This window comes from Helicoverpa zea, chromosome 25 (assembly GCF_022581195.2).
Source record: "Helicoverpa zea isolate HzStark_Cry1AcR chromosome 25, ilHelZeax1.1, whole genome shotgun sequence".
Classification (NCBI taxonomy): Eukaryota; Metazoa; Arthropoda; class Insecta; order Lepidoptera; family Noctuidae; genus Helicoverpa; species Helicoverpa zea.
The window spans coordinates 3,083,808-3,102,728 of record NC_061476.1 but is presented as its reverse complement, the minus strand read 5'-3'; the positions used below and the strand labels follow the sequence as shown (position 1 = coordinate 3,102,728).

The window sequence follows — 18,921 nt, the reverse complement described above, 5'->3', positions numbered from 1 at the left end:
CAAAGATCTAGGTATTACATTAGACAGTAAGTTGACATTTGTACCACATATCGACGGAATTATAAAAAAAAGTCTGCGCGCTTTAGGATTCGTGATTCGAAACAGCAAACTATTCCAGAAATCGGAAACGAAAATATTACTTTACTGCACTTTGGTACGCAGCGTTCTGGAATACTGCAGTACTGCCTGGCGTCCTCACTTTGCTGTTCATTCCCTTAGAATAGAGCGAGTACAAAAAAGATTTTTAAATTACCTCGGATTTTCAAAGGGGAAAAACATTAAAAGGAAGTCATATAACTATAAGTTAGAATTTTTCAAAATGAAGTCCCTCGAAAAACGAAGAGATACCCTAGACCTAAGGTTTATCTTCAAACTATTAAGGAATAAAATTGACTGCCCTAAACTCCTAAGTAAATTCTCCCTTCGAGTCCCACGTAGACTACCAAGGAAGCCGATTACTCCTTTAGTTCCCCCTTTCCGACGAACTAAGTTTGGTACTAACTCCCCTATTCCACGGATGTGTAAATTAGTTAATGCATATAGCGACCTCAATGATATCCACACAGAAACACTGGCAACATTTATCCGTAAAACTAACACAGTATAGGTTATATAATATAGTTTACTTTAGGTCTTTTTGAATTGTAAAATTAGTGTGCTTTGCAAAAGAAAATGTGCATGTTGTGTTTATCTGTAATTGGATGTGCAGTAGAACTAAGATCCATTGTGTATTATTTTATGTTTGTATTGCTGTAACATCTGTTGATAAACCAAATAAATAAATAAATAAATAAATAAATAACTAAGTTTAGTAAGTTCAGAAACACCATGAACCTACACCCAAACCTAGATTATTAGCCATAAACCTCTATGGGGTTGCTAACCTTATGAAACTGTTTTACAGCCATGAACGTTACCTTTTATAACTAGAAATGCTTTAGTGCTACCTATTTTATTGTTTAGTGAGTGTACTTTAAATAGTGGAAGAAATATGAGGTAATTTTCTTCAGTTTTGCCTTTTATGTACCGCAGTTAACGAATACATTTAAATCCTGGCTATCATACTAATATAAAACGTAAATGCGATAGTTTGTAAGAATGTGTATGCTTTTGTTACTTTTCACGAAAAAACTACTGAATGGATTTCTATGAAACTTAGCAGTAGGTAATATGGCTTATTTATACATGTAAATAACAGACTACTTTTATCCAGATGCGAGAAATAGTTCTCTTGGAATGCGGGAGAAACTGCTAGGACTGGCTTCGAGGTAGGCGGAGACGCTTAAAGGAAGCTGAAAGTATTTTTACGTTAATTTAGAAAGGCATACATACTTCAATTTTCCCATTAATATTTATAACGGATTATGCAAAACAATCCTTTAAACTACTAAGTAAGACAGACACCTTACATAATTTGTAATTCAAATCATTTTCAGTAATTTCTAAAATCAACCCACCAAAAGTGAATCGTAATCATAAAATTAGACCCTTGCATAATAAGCGCGTAAATAAGGTCAGAACTGTTTTCACTTTTAAGTTCGTTTGTATGTTGCATTGTCTGTGTTAATTGGTCTGACACGGTCAGAATTGTAATGAATCTGTCGGTACGTAAATCAATGTTTCTACAAGTCTGCCTTAATTTAGATAGGTTTATGTATTTGGTAAGCATGTACTTTTTAGTGTGTGAATGCACTGTGCATTTTAATGTATTAATAAAAAAAAATATTGAAATAATATATCGGACCCTACTGGTCTGATTTGAAAAGGACTTTCAGTATTAGATAGCCCATTTACTTTTTATCCGCATGCGTGAAGTCGTTCCGCATGTCATACCGTTGGCAGTAGCCTCTTCAAAATACAAAATAGATACTGAACGCAGATTAAACGAATGTTATTAGCAGTATTTTCCATAAACTATGTATAATATGGTAATGGTAAAATTCAAAAATAAACGTAGAAACAGAACATAGTATCTAAATGAAGTAAACAAAATATCCCATATAGGTCACTCAGGTGAACAAACTCAATGCTACAGATGACCGGGGTCATTGAACTCTCAATCATCTTAAAAATAAAGATACTTTTAACTTCTCTTATAGATTCAAAAATATCACGCTTTTATTTTGAAGAAGGTTGGCAGGTGGACACATATTTATACCTGCGTATTATATTTTACCCGGCTTTACCAGAATAACGACATTGTAAAATTTCAGTACTTTCAATGATCTTATATTTCACTACACTAGCTGATCCCCGTGGTTTCCCCCCATTCCGAGTTCTTCCTCTGGCTGGATAAAAGACAGTAAATGTAAAGTTTCTTAGGAGTTCTTCCATGAAAGAGTAACAAGCATCCATGCATACAAGTTGTCACATTTATAATATTAGTGTTACAGTGTGATTCAGTCAACTGTAAAATACAGGTATCTGTGAAGATCTAAGGGGGAGGCCTATGTTCAGCAGTGGACGTCCTATGACTGAGATGCTGATGATGATGATGATGAAAATACGAAATAGTGTATGAAAAGTCTGTCATCATCGGCCTAAAATTTCCCTGACTATGTTGGGGTCGGCATCCAGTCTAACAGGATGTAGCTGCAATGACAACAAGTGTTTTACAAGTTTTTTAAAACATATTATGTAGACAACTTGTATTGCAATTTTTCCTCTAAAAATATTTTGCCGTCATAACTTTCACCAGCCAGACAATACGATCTGAAAATCTTTGTAAAATTAAAAATACTGAAATGTTTCATTAACAAAGTTGTGTGTTTATCTTTGTGAATATTTGTTTGTCTGTATTTCTGGATCATTTGGATGAGTCAATTTTGTTTACTATTCTTTTTTTTACATTTTCATTGTTATGTGAATTTCTGCCTTATTTTTAAACGAGTAATAATAAATACAGATGTGTTTCGTTACGATAAAGTCAGTGGAAATGTTGTCAATATGTATGCAGCAAAAGCTATATAGGCAGATAACTGTATTCCATCGGCTATGTATAATTTGCGCGAAAAAGTAATGATAATAATTACTTCTAGACGGATGCACATCAAAACTGTCTTTTTCACAATCTACGCAAGTATGATGTAATTTATTAACGGGTGTTTTTCAGAAAACTTGACCCTAGCAAAATCGACCTGTCCCACACATTCAAACATTTTTATTTTGATTTTTTTATATGGAACGTGTGAAAGTGAGTTTTTGATTAATTTAGGTATATATTTTTATGTACAATTAAATCAATATGTAGCATAAAAAGTGGATAGTTATTTTTATATTCAAAATAAACCTGAAGAGGACTCTTAGTCTCTGTATTTCTAAAAACGTATTTTTAATTTTTATGCCATAAATTTATTGTTATTTTAAGAAATATCATTATTTTAATGTTGTCCTACGAAAATCATTGTTCCGGAAAATCCGGTTTCGTCACGGTGAATTTGATATCGTACTCAAGACAAAATCTACTAATTTGTGTTTTTTCTACCTTCTTGGCAACTTTATGATCGTATTAGGATTCCGCCATTGCCGTTTTAAAGTCAGGTAAGGCTAAAACTGTGACGACAATGTTGGTGTCATCGGTGCGCAAAATTTTTGTTCCGGATAGTGGCAGTATTTAAAAGGTTAATAAATTGTTTTCTAAACTCTATAATACTGTATAAAACATAAACAACTCATCATTATTAGATTAGTAAGGCTAAAAACGAGGTAGTTTAAATAAATATTAGTTATTTTCAATTTTAAAAGTCTCGTGAGATGAAAACGTCACCTCCTGTGCGTCACGTTACATACTACCGGAACAAAATCGTAACGATCTTGAATTGTAAAACTTAGTGTACAATTAAATAATTTATGGGAGCGTCCTGTCCGCGCGTGTGGTAGGTATCAAACGAAAAGGCTTACATTTAATCGGTTTTGTTTATATATGTGTGTGTAAAGGATTATATCTAAAAATTTTGTGAGTTAATACTTTATTCTTTGTAATTGTGTTTTGAAATCGGCAGTGTGGACATTGCTCAAATTATTCTTATCCATCACGAAATTTTCATAATAGTCACTGTCCCATATTCTGAATGTTATAAAAATGGTTTTAAAATATATATTTTTCATTTTATAGCGTTTATTTTGGCATCATAGTATTTTGTTAGTATCTAAAATTTCTCACTAGGCTTGATTTTGGAAATTGTAGCGGGTATCATTAGTAATGACAACTTTTCTAGTGAGATGTGTCCAAGAAGTGACGAAAGTGAAATTATTTAGCTGATTATTTAATAATCTTATAGAATTATGCTATCGTTTTGTTTGTTTTTGAAAGATTTTAAGTATATCTTTATGCTACCATAAGTTGATTTCGTTTTAATACTTGTTTGTTTTATTTCTAATTAATTATATTTTGTGACGTTCAGGAATACTATGCATCATACGCTGACAGAAAAACTTTAATATTTCTTAAAATCATATTATAATTTTAATTTAAAATGCAGATTTAGCTAGTTAACAATATATTCTTTAATATTAGAGTAAATATAATAGAATTCACGAAATAAAAAAAAAATATTTCCTGTGCGTCACAGGGTATTCTTTTCTGAAAAACACCCTAACATACTCCTAGATTTTCGCGTACAAAATACAGTAGCCTTAGCCTATAGGAGTAATGGTATCAATATGGATGGCTAATAAAACGAAACGCGTTTAGTTTCGTGTCGCAAGCGGTGTCAAGGTTGAGACACAAATAGCGTTTAGTGTCAGCCCTAGACAACAGGCGTATGGAGAATTCAAATACAGAAGGGAAAGAATGAATAATTTTGCTGCAGAGTTTATTTCACTATTTACTTTTTCTCGGCAAAAATATATAGGAACTGGTGAAGGCAAAGCAATTTTACGTGCGGTTTTTTGTAAAATTGACTTTCATAAAGTGATGGTTTTCACCCTACTTTGAATAATTACTTTTTATTTTCATCTTTTATGGGTGTCAAGATTTGTAAATATAGGATAGACCCAAAATATCTATATAAATAATTCAGCCATAATTTAGAAACATCAACATTTTTATCTAAAACTTATTACATTTTATAGAGATTTTATACAACTACTTAGTTCTTGAGATTAGCGCAAAAAAGCAAACCCTTCGGCTTTAAAATGATATAGATTTTTGTATACCTAGACTAGTGTATTTTTGTATACAGTTAACATTCTGCGACCATCGCTTACTTGTGCGTAGTTCTCACCTGTTATATCGATATATGTTTCAGTCTGTCTGTATTGATCTAGTTATGTAAGCAAGATTAATATTAAAGTTTCAATCCTAGTGCGTAGCTGCGTTGACATAAACTTATCTACTGTACTACATACACAAGTTCATATCTATATAGTTTCATTTAAAAAAAAAATTGGTTATCTTATATTTTTATTTCATTATTTTGCTTTATATTGTCACTGGAAGCCGACCCCAACATGGTTGGGGAAAAAAGGCTCGGAGGATGATTTTACTTTATATTGTATACTACATAGTATACAATAGTAAAGATTTTTATAATAAAGATTTTTTCTAGAAGATACTTAAAGGCTCGGAGGATGATTTTACTTTATATTGCATACTATGTAGTAAGAAAACCGGCCAAGTGCGAGTCGGACTCGTGCACGAAGGGTTCCGTAAATTACAGTTAAATCAACCTATCTCAAAAACTATAAGAGATACTTTGATCAAACCAAAAATCGTTGAAAGAGTTAATTAGCATGCATCACCTCTATTTTTTTTAGAATTTTATACCCCGTAGTTATAAAAATAGAGGGGGGGGGACATACTTTTTACGACTTTGAGAGCTGATATCTCAAAAACCGTTCACTTTAAGAAAAATGTTTTTTAGAAAACTTTATATCATTTTAAAAGACCTTTCCATTGATACCCCACACGGGTATGTACATCGAAAAAAAAAATTTCATCCCTCAGTTACATGTATGGGGGGCCCCACCCCCAATTCTTTTTTTTACTATTTAGTGTCATATTTTTGTAGCGGTTCATACAACACATATTCCCATCAAATTTCATCACTGTAGTACTTATAGTTTCCGAGTAAATCGGCTGTGACAGACGGACAGACGGACAGACGGACAGACGGACATGACGAAACTATAAGGGTTCCGTTTTTGCCATTTTGGCTACGGAACCCTAAAAAATCTTTCACTCCTGGGAAGCTACACTACTCTTATTGACAACGGCTACATTTTATCTGGGTATGGGAAGTAAGTACACGGGACGCGAGTGAAACCGCAGAAAGCAGTTAGTATAATATATGTACAGTTAGGTACAATGTCGTATAAAACAGTTAAGTATTGTTCTAAATTCCAATGCAGCCTATATTTATTATAACTGAATGACACACTATTCTGGCAGGCAGCCGCAGAACATATCTAACTGTTGGAACTATTAGATCGCTTCAGTATTTATTGGTATATTGTTTAGATATTATTACGATGAATTGCACTGCCAATTTCATTATGAATCATCGGGAAATAACATCCGCCTAGCGTTTTCCTAACAACATCTGGGTTATTGGGACGGATTAGTACAGCTGTAATTGGTTAAACTTCATATTATTGATAATTTATTCTTTTAAACTACCTAATTGTTTATCACGGTTTCGTTCCAAGAGAACTTCTTCAAGCTCCCGGATTAAATATGTCTAACAGGATAGAGTTCAGCACCAGTGTTTTGCAAACAGCGACTACCTTCTGATTTCCACGACACAACGACTGAAAGATCACTAGGTATACAGATAACCCTTGGAAATACCTACAGGTTGTCACACTTTTGCCCGTAACCAATGTCGAAGGAGTAGATACAAATAATAACCGGGACCCACGAAGCATGGTCAACTCGCTAAGGTCTAATCTAAGATAATCCATCCACAGGTTGACTGAGCGAAGAACCGCTTAAGTTTTCATCAGTCAAACCTTACGGCTGTTAATTACACAATAGGTACAACCATTTGTCTGTCAGCCACGAATTCTTCTGTAATTACAAAACAAATGTCAGACATTAATATCTCGATTATGTTCACTCCTCATCATTTGAGTGGCGCTGATGTGACAATTGTTATCTTGTCACAGTTAATTTTAATAATTTAAGGCTGCGTGTAGACTGAAGTAACGAATAATTGTAACTAATAGGTATCATTTCGCAGGATGGTTTTTTATCATATTCTTTAATGCAGTAAACCCGAAACCCAAGCAGGAGGTCCGCCAAGTCGTGTTAGTTTGTGGAAAAACTTCAAAATTAAAAAAATATATATACCTACAATTGAAAGTCCCTTGCGATCTCTATCATCTTAGAATTGGTTGTTATATCATGTGCAAAAGAAAAGTTATTAAATAAAGAAAGCAAAAGGTTCGAGTCCTCAAAAAGGTTAAAAGTGTTTTTCAACCATTTTCGTTACCCATCGACCCTTTTACGTAAATAGCTTTAAAACTTTCTATTATCTTTCTTTTGTAAAATAATTTGATAGAATGGTGATAAAATTTACCATTCAATCGTTAAAACACATCCTTAGAGACACTTCTGGCACGTACACACTCGGTATGTACATCTAGGTGTCAAAGTCTAATCTTAGCTTCTCAGTTAGATCATCTATTCATACAGGCAATTGACTTCAGCTCAACTCAAGTGTCACGGTCCAATTATCGCACGGAACGCCGAGCTGAACTTAGGTAGATACTGATTTAAGATGTACTTACTGAAAATCAGTATAAATCGGTTAATGATGCTTGAAATCAAGGCAATTAGTATTATTTTTGGTTTCAAATTTAATAATGGTAAATAATCATTTAGTGTTGCATTTGAAAATTACAAGAAGAAATGTCTGTGAAAATCTTATAAAAGTCAATATCAAGTAGCTTTTTAATTAACACTCCTTGTATCCGAATAAAATATAGCCTATACCACCGTACATCGTGTACTTTTTTTTCAAAGACAAAGACATTTATTTTTGCAAATATGTGTACAATAATGTTGCTACATAAGGGTATCTAAATGATCAGCCATATTTTACCAATTGACATGCAATATAGAGGCAATATTATAAAAATAAAAATAGTTCAGCATAGATTTCAAGATTTAAATTAGCCTTCCAACAGTCAAATATTTTTAAAATTGTTCAGTAAATCCAGTAAATCACACGCACAATTAAACTCACTAATTCACTTCGGTGCACCAAATCAGATTTAAGTACTCAAGTACAAGAAACTCGTTATGAAAAGCAAACATCCTGTACAAGGTACAGAACGCTAATCTGAAAACGTTATGCTCGTATTAAGATTATACGAGTTTCTTCCTGTACTAAATGAGAACTTTATAGTGTACTTACTGAGAACTAATATGCTTGTAATGGGTATCGTTTTATTTAGTGGACTAATATCCCATACAGTAGAAGGTATGGATTTAGAAACATAACCAGGTATAAGTACTCGTGCACGCACGATTAAAATGAATATAGGATAATTTTTATATAGGGCGTGAGATACATAATAACTATAACTGTAGATATTAAAGTAAATATTCAAAAACCAATAAATTGTAACAGGCGCTATATTGCCGGGAAGTTTGTTCATCGTCGCTTCATCTTTCCAAACATAACACTCTCTCTTCTTAATCGGACACTCTTGGCAGAGTGGTCGTGATCATGGATTGTCTCTGGCGGCTGCCCTTGCGATTTCTCTCCACTTCTCCCTGCTGGTGGCGTTCCGTGCGCACTCCACAATTGAGCTTGATGTTACAGATTTTATGAGGTCTGTCCATCTGGTTGGCGATCGTCCACGAGAACGCTGTCCTTCTATTCTCCCTTGCACAACTAATCGTTCCATTGAGTCTTCATTGCGGATGATATGGCCAAACATTTTAAGTGTTCTTAGTTGCACAATCAACATACCACTAGAAATTGGTGAAAGGTGTTTTTTGAGGTTAAAGAATGTGGAACTTGTTTATAATAGTTTTTGCATTTCCTACAATTACCCTTATCTTTTAGCCTAGTATTCGAGCAAACAATATGTACCCACGTGTACCACCAATGAACTCAAAACATTTTTGCCTCATTGCCAGTCGTAAAATTTTCAAATCCAATAACAATATATAATAGGATGACGTCAAGTGTAATCATTGAATATGATTCTATGTAATTGAACGTCTAAACATGATTTTATAGTCTTTTCATTGCACATACGTTTAATCTTAGTCATTCTACGTTTGGTCTGTTCGTGTATTAGGTTCATTGATACTGTGTATTTAAAAACGAATTTAAATCATAGTATAATCAATTTTGTCTAGGTTGTAGAATTAGTATTACATAGCTAGGTATATATAGCTTCTCATCGATGTCAACTTCTGATGCAAAAGTCACTCTGTCTGCCTATCTATTCGCAAAAACTGCTAAACCAATTTAAATGAGACCTCGCTGGTAAAAAGGTAGATAATCTTAGAGCCTGGTAAAGGACAAAGACCAGTTTTTATCTGAGTCCGGAATGTAGTTCTCTGAGGAAATGGGTGGAAAAGAGAGGAATAGGTAGTAACTTTAAAAACCATAAATACATATAACAATATATCTATTTAAAATGCCCACTTAGATTTAACTAAGGTAACACATAACTTGCCATTACAAAAGGCAAAAGGTATACAAACAAAAGGTGCAGTTAAACCCATAACAAGCTTAACCCAAACAGTAACAATTAAACTAACCTTAACTGGCCCTTTGTTACGGCTATTACTATTACGGCTTGCTATATTTCTGTTTAATGCCGCCAATAGACTCGTATTTATGAGAAAATACAGTAACTTTAGAAGTACTGAAAGTTGAAGGAGGTAAATTACTCGGTTGATGGTTTAAAATTTTTGAATTAAGTATGCCAATAGTGTTTAAAAATTTAAAGAGTGGCCACAAACACAAACTGCATTTTTTCACCAGTATCTTGTGGGAAATACTTCCTGCAGCCAATAATCATAACAACAAACACACATACACACACACACGCACACATAATAAGATAAGAATATAACATGTTAATATATTTCAGTTTTTTTTTTTTGTAATAATGATAAGTACTGCAAACCTCTCCTACCTCTTTATGCTGTGCCCTACTGGGTCCATGTTGTTTCTAATATATTGTTTAAACTTTATAAAAATACCACCTGTATTACATATGGAACGCAAATAAAGAATTGAATTGAATTGAATCATGTATTTGTGCGAAATTGCATTTGAATTAGTTTTGGTGTGAAAGCGCGACAGATAGGACCAAAAAGATCCAATTTTAATTGGCTTATCTGACACTTAATTCTGACTAGATATAGCAGACAAATGTACCTAATTGATACAACACAGAAATCCAGCATTGTCTGATAAAATCATTCATCACTTTTAACAAGATAAAGTGGCCAATCCATCTACTGAACATTGATGTTATTTTTACACCACAAATACCGACATACCTTGTTATAAATAAATAATTTATTTTGTATCGAACTCTTTACGCAACATACTCTTTTTATTCTCATTCAACTGAAGGTTATTCCCGAGCTACTGTTAATAAGAACTTGACCTGGTTTTAAGGATGGCACTATGCATGAATATAGCGAGAATACACTATTATACATCTCATCATTTCAGAGTCGTTGAGATTCCTATTACAAAACTAATTAATTTTAACTGCCTCGTTGGTGAGATATCATTCCCATATCAAGCCGAAATCGCTATATGGGTTTTAGTAACCTTTACAAAGTAGCATGGAGTCTAGCGGTTCTGATTGATACACCAGTGCATCGGAGAGCGCGTAAATGTCGGTCCTGCGTCTTTATGAGCTCGAAAAAACTATCGGCTCACTAAAAGTTTGCAGTGCACGGGCTCTCTTTCGTTCGACGCACGCATACAGTTACAGTTACAGTTACAGCCTTTTTATAGTCCCACTGCTGGGCACAGGCCTCCTCTCACACGGAGAAGGATTGAGCATTAATCACCACGCTTGCTCGATGCGGGTTGGTGATTTCAGACTAATAGTCCAGGTTTCCTCAAGATGTTTTCCTTCACCTTTTTATCAGCCATTGGTGTCTAAGATATACTTGACGCACGCATAATTGTATCCAATTGTAACATAAACAAAACCAATAATTTATTACTCCATAAAGCTGTGATGAAATCAGCTAGGTGCCAAAACTGCTATGCAGATATTTATATTACAAAAATGTTTATTTGTTATTTCATACATTTCCTGTATAACACAGAAATAGGAGCTTTAACCTTTATAATGTACAGATAAGGTTAGTAGAGCAAAATTAAAATCTCTGACTAGGAGTTTTAACGCGGTTTTATCTGCAACCCTCAATAACTACTGCCCTTCCCCGGATAGAATATAGCCCATGTCTTCCCGGAGATAGGAAAGCTTCCCAACAGCAAAAGAAATCAAATCTGTTCATTAGGTAGTTTTCGAGCGTTTAGGACACAAACAAATATTTTTCCTATTTACCTGTAACATTCATTTAGATCTAATCAGCGAAGGTTTCCACCTAGATTTGCGAACGATCATGTATTGATAGGAATAATAGTTTCAACATTGAAGTTATATTCACAGGAATATCTTAAAAGCAGTTTGATTGGTTTAGATCAGTGGTTCTTAACCGGTGGTCCGCGGACCACTGGTGGTCCCTGGAGGCATTCCAAGTGGTCCGCGAAGCTTAGCTTCGCGACGTTGCTATACGTTATCTAACTTAATTTTTATCGACTTATAATTGCGAGCGGGGGTTTTGGCATGGACGTATAACGGGTGTGTCGTACCTAGTTCACGAAAATATATGTTTGGGCTACAGTTTACGTAATTTTGATTTTGAGTCTTAAAAAATAGTTAAAATTTTGCGCTCGCTTCGCTCGCGTATTCAGAAACTGTATGCCCTTATTTTGGCATTTGTCAACAAACAAAAAGTTAAGTACGTTTGGGCTAAATTTTACGAAATTTTTGTTTTAAGTCCGACAGAATTTCGCGCTCGCTTCGCTCGCGTATTCAGCATATTATTTTTGCATTTGTCAAGAACCAAAAAGTTAAGTACGTTTGGGCTACATTTTACGTAATATTTGGTTTAAGTCCGATAAAAATTTCGCGCTCGCTTCGCTCGCGCATTTGGAAACTCCATAGGCAAAGTTTTCTTTATTTGCATTTGCTTACCTACACAACTGCCGACATACGTTTAGCTTTGAGTAGAACTGACCCAAAAATTCAGTTTTTTTTTTGATAAATAATAAAGAAATTAGTGCTAATTTAGGTAAACCGATGAGGTGGTCCCCGGCAAGACAAACTTTAGTTAAAGTGGTCCCTCATGTCAAAAAGGTTAAGAACCACTGGTTTAGATAAACAATATTATATAGATATAGATAGATATTATATAGATAGCTTTGCAATAATTAGGATATCGGTCAAAATATGTTCTGATACTCTATCATATTGTTTATATAATTATAAGTAATTATTTTTGTAACATTTATATTGTAGCTGTTTATTGTCCCATGATGAATAAAATAAAAATAAAAATAAAAAATAAAAACATACATATTGTTGAGACTTCTCTAGATCAAGGAAAAGTCTACCTCTTTACAAAAACGCGTGACATTACAAAATAAAAAGCTTGCCTACTATCTCTAAGTACTATATAACACTATGTACTATTAATGATAACACTGATAAAGTAAAAAGCACAGCTTTGTTTCAGCCGAGTTCAATGACCTGTCACGATGGTGAGCACGCAATGGAATTTTCCATTACGCATCCAGGCTTTTTGTAGGAGCACCACTTTATACTTGGAGTAATAGTACTCTAGATGAAATATACTTTTCTCTTCTTCATAATCCCAACGCTCCGAGCTATCTTCGGGAACGTTTTGAGTTCCTTGTTCCCAGAGGCAAACCCTGTCGCTCCTCTGTATCTCTCCTAGTCCGTATCCCTCCTCATACTTCGAGCCGTTATGATGGATCCTTCACTGTGCGCGCTGTGAGGCTTTGGAACGCTCTGCCTCACAGTATACGTGAGAGCAAGTCGTTAGATGTCTTCAAGAGACGAACTAAAGAACATTTCCTGTCAACATGACCTTATTTGTATGTATGTATTTATTTATTTATTATATTTTATGTTTTATTTATAGGTATATATTTTATGTTATGTAGTTACATCTTTGTTTTGTTTAATGTTGTGCACTTTAAATTTTCTCTTCCCTATCGCATCTCTCTATCGCTCTAAGGTTTGCTGTCAGAGAACCCAGTTCTGGGTTAAGCTCGCCTTTGTACATGTCTTCTCTGTGTGTGTGTTTTTTTTTTTTTATATGTTTTTGTGTACAATAAAGAATAATAAAGAATAATAATGAAATAGAGATTAAAAAATAATTGAGTACTTAAAGCTTACCGTGTTAAATGTACCTATCTACAAGGGATTTTTCATGACATAAATGAGGAAATGATCTTTGTCTGTGAAAGAAATTATTTTCTGTCAAAACTATTTCGTTAATCTTCTAAAAGTAGTTTATATATATGTCGCAGGGATATGATAAAAACGAACCAATTTAGGGATTTGTTCAATTCACTAGATTTGTTTAGGGAAAAGATAAAATCGTGTTGTAATTTTAACATCCTCCGTGATTTGATCAAGTCCCTTAGGGAATTGATCAAATCCCCGTTTTTATCATATCCCTGCGACATATATATTATGTATTATTCTGTTCTATATTATTCTACGCCGTTTTCTCGCAAACATGTGCATTCTCCTTCATTCTCGATGTGAACTAAACCTTCGGATTGGACCCATACGTAATATCATTTCTAACCGCATAATATACATATCTTTTAAGTACAAAAATTATGAAAGACTCATAATTGGATACTGGACTGGATATATTATAAAACACAGTCACTGTCCCACATAATTTTACGCCAGATCAACATAAAAATGCATTTAAAAATATATTTTAATGACGTTTAAGCGCATGCTTTACAATGCTCGTTAAAAATTATTGCTCGACCACCGCTTTCAACCAATTTTACTGTTCAATAAAACAATCCTATTGCTTTTGATGATACAATGTAAGTTTTAAATGTTCTAGAATATTTAGTTGAGTATTTTCTAATTAATTTTCAGTGATATATGGATGTGCATACAGCATAGGTACTTAATATTCTCGAACTTTCGATCGTAAAATGTTCGGTCAGGTTCGATTCATCTTACAAATAGACGATGATCGCTAATTGTAGATAATTAAAAAGAGGATTTCTGACGAGTAAGCTTTTTGATTATTCGGTGCTCAAAACAATAAAAAAATCGATCACCACATTTAGAACTTAGGGTTCATCGACAGCATAAACAACCAGCTACTTTGAAAATTCAAATAAAAGTCGTTAAGAAAAAACTGTCGGTGAACTTTTGGGCTTTAATATTTTCCAAATAAATAACACCAATAACAACATTATTTTATTTATCTCTTATTTACGACGAAATTGAATGTTGATGAAACAAATATAGCGTGTGCCAGTATTTTTTTAAATAGCCATTATCGCTATTCGATTTTTCCTTGATTTTGTGCCAGATTGGAGCGGATTTAGAATATTTATCATCTGTGTATAAATCCCATAATTCATCGTAACGGAAAATATAAATTCCAGTTTTAAAGGCCATGGAAAATTCTATAAATGTGGTATGACATATTAATCACTTCTGTAACCTTTACAATACAGAAATCGAGTAAATCAAGAAATAAGAAAGGGCGTCAGTGACTTCATATTTTTTTTGGACTCTGTTCCTTATATTTTGAGCGTACTTGAAGGGTGGGGAGAGATAAGTCCGTCTGTTTGAAAATGATAATGAACTGATTACAAATTTTCTCACACACTATCTAGAGCCGGAGAACATAAGCCACTTTTATCCGTGTCCGAGAAATAAATAGTGCCCTCGAGACGCGGTTGGAACTTTTTTGCACATTTACCAGAAACCACACTAAAAAGAAAACCTATCAAACTATAGGTACAGTCGTCTTTTAATAAGTAGGTAGTAATAGTACCCACCCACTGTTGATCTACAAACCCACATCAGTGTCTAGTATCTACCATAAACTTATATTACCATACAATCCACACGAAAGAGATTTGAACCAATTTTCAAATTGTTTATTACAAATAAAACGAATAAACCTAATAAAAGCATCATTCCTTAGAAAAACTTCAGCATAAAACCCATAATATATATTGACCTAAATATCTTGACGTTTGTATAATATAAACATTGAATGTTATTTACATTAATTTCAAACTCAATTAAAAGGCTGCAAATGTAAATAACTTTTGCTTTCAGAAGTCTAAACTGTGGTAAAAAAATGTAAACAAATTCTGTCATTAGGGAACAAGTTTTTTTTTCTGAATATAAAGTCGTGAAAAATTGGGGCACTGGTTATTCTTTCTGTCACTTCTGACCTTCTTATGTCACCTAACTTACCAGTCCTATCTATACAATATTATAAAGCTAAAAAAAAATTTTGCAAATCGGTCCAGGCGTCTTCGAGTAATCGGTGAACATACATAAAAAAAAAAGATCCCGACGAATTGAGAACCTCCTCCTTTTTGGGAAGTCGGTTAAAAAGATTTTTGTTCGAACGCGATATTCTCAACAATCACTGGGTCGATTAGGAAAACTATTTCATATTAGAAAGTCAAAGTATCGAAAAAGAACTTGGTTGCCCGATATAGTTCCCACGGGGATGCGGGACGCGGGTGAAACCGCTGCCGCAAGCTAGTCATTTTTGAAATAAGAAATAAAATTAAAATAGCCTATTAAATTAATAAAGGGAGATGTACCTATTAAATCACACAAATCCAAACTAAATATAGATTAACTGGTAATATTAGTAGGAAAACTCATGAGGGTGCCAACGCGAACGTTTCGCCAGATAGAATATTAGGAACTCATTTAACGCTCGTAGACTTTTGGCAAATAGAGCAGAGAATTAATTTCTGACTAATACATTATCACTCGATAACCTGATTTGCTGTTGTAGATTATTTTTGGAGATATTTTCTCTAATTTTAAGAGATGCAACCAATTATTATTTATTTTTGGTTAAATTACTAATCCTGGGTTTATATTTAATATGATATGGCCTATACTCTTTATTTAATTAAAAGCAGATGAAACCGTGAACCACTAACAGCTTGTAAATTAGTAGATATTAATAAAAAACCCTTTTCATGAATCCCTCGGGGAAAATTTTGACAGTAGTTATTGAGTCAATCGTGAACGAATACGTACAGAAGCCACGCAGTGGAGAATAATATTATGTTTATACAATAATAAGAGTGATTCTGTGAGTAATTAGTCAATATATTTATTTATATATTTCCAGGAACCAACGTATGCGCCTTGGAGTACTGCCGTAAAGCTTCTACATAAGCTCCGTGACAGTTAAATACTTGTCAAGCAATCACAAAACATTCACGTGAGTAAATGAAAAACTATACAATTAAATAACAAATATAAAGATAAATAAAAAGAAAGGAAAATATTAATAGAAAGGAATAAATAAAAAAAAAAAAATGAGAACTATACGTATCATGAAGTTGAAGGGTTTGTATGTTTGAACGTGTTAATATCCAGCATTAAAAAAACCTTTCAGTCGTAGATAACCCATTATCGAGGGAAGCCAATTTTTATCCGGATGCGGGAAGTAGTTTCTTCAAAACGCGAATGGGACCGCGGGAATCAGCTAGTATAAAAATATTGGGTATTATGAAAAGTTCTTTGTTCCGAATTTATAAGTCCATGTTCACAGTTTTTCCGTGCATTAAAATAATTTCAGTGTCCATAAATCTTCAGAGATAATTACTTTATCCGACTTTTACGAGCGAGTGTGAATGCTACCTGTGTTTTCGTATGAAGCTTGGTTTTGATGTTGGCAACACTGTATTATTTATTTTTTTGGTAATACAAAGTCATTAATGAGTCAGCCAGTCGATTTTTAAAGAGATTTTAGTTCATTGTTTGAATAAAAAATTGTAATTCAAGTCAGTCTGTGTGTTTCGAATATCCTTTTTTATTTTTAAAACGAATTTGGATCTTTTATGTATTTTTTGCATTATACTTTTAGGTATACTAAGGACTCTTGGACTTGACAGGTCTGAAATAGACAATCCACCTATAGCAAGCGTGGTGATTAACGCTCATTCCATCTCTATACGAGAATAGGCGTTTGCCCTACGTGGGACAAGGATAAAAAGGCTGATGATCATAGAAAAACTAGTACACATATTTTTGTGCCTGATGATAAACTAAATATTATGATAATAATCAGAACTTGCAACTAAATTCGTCTCGTTGGCACATATGTGAATGATATCAGCTGCCGTTGGCGTTAATAGCCATAGTAACCCATATACATGCGTCAATGACCCAATATTGAGAGAATATTATGTACAAGTGACATTTTCATGTTTAACAGTGTCATAAATTAATTATTAACTACGGTATCCACAAAGTTGATATGAATAAATTAAACCACAAATACCGCTTTTGACAATACATTTTGCAGCGCTGAAGTTTGCTGAAAAATACTAATGCGAATGCGCAAGGCATCTGTGAGCTGAATTCAAGTTATTAAATTATCAAGTTATTCAATTTAGTAGAGAACAAAACACTACGGCTCTTGTCAAATAACTTTGCCTTTCTAAATTGCCGCCTTTTTTAAATTTCTGAATTTCTGTCCTAGTGTTTTGTTCACAAAGGCTCTTGTTAAATAAGTTATCGTTAAGCCCTCCATCATCGTAAGGAATAGGTAGCGCTAAACTTTTTACCGTCACGGAAAATTGCGCTCCTCGGAAACCATATTTAGATATCAGTTTTTAAAAAAAAAACACTTAAAATCGAACACACACTTTAAAATATTTAAACGAAAATTTCAGCATTACTAGACCACTTCACTAGAATAGAATGCACGCCAATGACCCCACAGGCGCATTGCTGGCTATATTTACATTTAGTCCAGTGCACTTTATTGCAGTTCTATAGCTATATTTATACGTCTGCTGCATTTTATGGCAGCGTCACCATCTGTCCCGTTTCACGCCTTGAAGTTCTTTAACGTGCCCTAAAAACAATGGTCGGTTAACCTTCATAGAGTAAACACTTGGGTTTTTAGCATGCGTAATGATTGGTGTTATGGAATGGTTAAAAATGTCTTGATGGTATAGAGGTTGTAAATGGGTATACGATGAGCCGAAAATTCAAGGTTTGATTCTTGGAGTTACATGATCATATTATGCTCATCAATATAATACACATGTACTTTTTTCTCGTTTTTATCAATATATTGATAACGCCAATAGACAGACTTGAAATATTCACAAAATTACTTAGGTACCCACTGTAAAAGTATATCAAAATGAAATTAATATTTGAGGGGACTCCCAAACAATAGATAATTATTATTTTGGGCGTTTTGTTTATAGAAATCTACATTTTTTTTCTAGACCTGCATTATTATCGTTATCTTATCATATAAGCAGTCGTGGTGGCCTAGTGGGTAAAGGACCAATCTCTCAAGTATGAGGGCGCGGGTTCGATCCCAGGTCAGGCAAGTACCAATGCAACTTTTCTAAGTCTGTATGTACTTTCTAAGTATATCTTAAACACCATTGGCTGTGTTTCGGATGGCACGTTAAACTGTAGGTCCCGGCTGTCATTGAACATCCTTGGCAGTCGTTACGGGTAGTCAGAAGCCAGTAAGTCTGACACCAGTCTAACCAAGGGGTATCGGGTTGCCCGGGTAACTGGGTTGAGGAGGTCAGATAGGCAGTCGCTTCTTGTAAAGCACTGGTACTCAGCTGAATCCGGTTAGACTGGAAGCCGACCCCAACATGATTGGGA

General features: G+C 33.9%; 1 protein-coding gene across 1 annotated transcript in view; it reads left to right on the top strand.

Moving 5' to 3' along the window:
- LOC124642583 overlaps positions 1–18,921 on the top strand; it is a 70,200-nt gene that overhangs the window by 5,063 nt on the left and 46,216 nt on the right. Inside the window, exon 2 of the mRNA XM_047181034.1 lies at positions 16,406–16,498. The gene's annotated coding sequence lies outside the window, so the exon portion shown is untranslated. The remainder of the gene's footprint in view (positions 1–16,405; positions 16,499–18,921) is intronic.